The sequence below is a fragment of the Mytilus edulis genome, chromosome 6 (assembly GCF_963676685.1).
Source record: "Mytilus edulis chromosome 6, xbMytEdul2.2, whole genome shotgun sequence".
In the NCBI taxonomy this organism is placed as follows: Eukaryota; Metazoa; Mollusca; class Bivalvia; order Mytilida; family Mytilidae; genus Mytilus; species Mytilus edulis.
The window spans coordinates 92,459,626-92,460,621 of record NC_092349.1 but is presented as its reverse complement, the minus strand read 5'-3'; positions in this window follow the sequence as shown (position 1 = coordinate 92,460,621).

Genomic DNA, 996 nt, shown 5'->3' with positions numbered 1-996 from the left:
CTTATGTTTTGTAAATTGCGACTAAACAAAAAAAAATTTAAAAAAATGGAGCAATCAAATCACATATTGGAAATTTTTATATGAATCAAGTAACACGGGACGTACAATAATGTGCCGAACTTTGGGATACTCATCTTCTTCTAGACTGCTGCCGATGGCTTGCGAAAACTCTATTTGAATTAATCTAAATAACGTATACATATTCTCGGCCTGAATTGTTGTATAATTTTGGCTGGTGGGTCTTATAATCATCATTTTTATTCATCTAACCTTTCAAAACTTTTAGTTACAAGATCAAGCACAGTGTCACTTTTTGTTATGATTGATAAATTCTTTTTTATGTCTCCGATTAAAATATTATAATTGGTCTTATAACCGCTGTGTGAACTTTGACGAAGTGAATAGTTTTCTTTTATCAACCTCCTTTATTTTTGTGATATATATAATATTTGTATACAATTTTAAATTAAAAACAACATTCAAATGTATAATTGCGTTGGATAAAAACCGCAATTTTTATACGTGTGCTTGTAAAACAAATTTCGTTGTAGAGTTCAGGGGGTCTACTTTGTCTACTATAAGACGTACCATTATTTGGGGAAACTACGGGAATGATAAAAAAAACTGTAAGCAAATATTTATAATAATTACGATGGTTTTCAAACTAGAAAGAAAAAGAACATTGTTCTATATAAAACAAAAAATAATTCAAACTAAATATGAACAGAGATCAAAGTTAAATCCACATATCTTTGAAATTATGGGAGATGCACTAACTTTACTAGCAAATAAAAACACAAACAGGTACAACAGTAGTTGGTTAACGTTTTAAAGTAATTACTACATTCTATTTATAAAGATAAAAATAAGGGGGCGGGAGTCTGGGGGAATTGCATGAACTACCAACAAAGCAACACCAGATGTAAAAACAGGTAAAGCAGTTTTTGCTATTCATGTATCTGAGATTTCAATCATAACTTGAAATAAAGTGAGAAT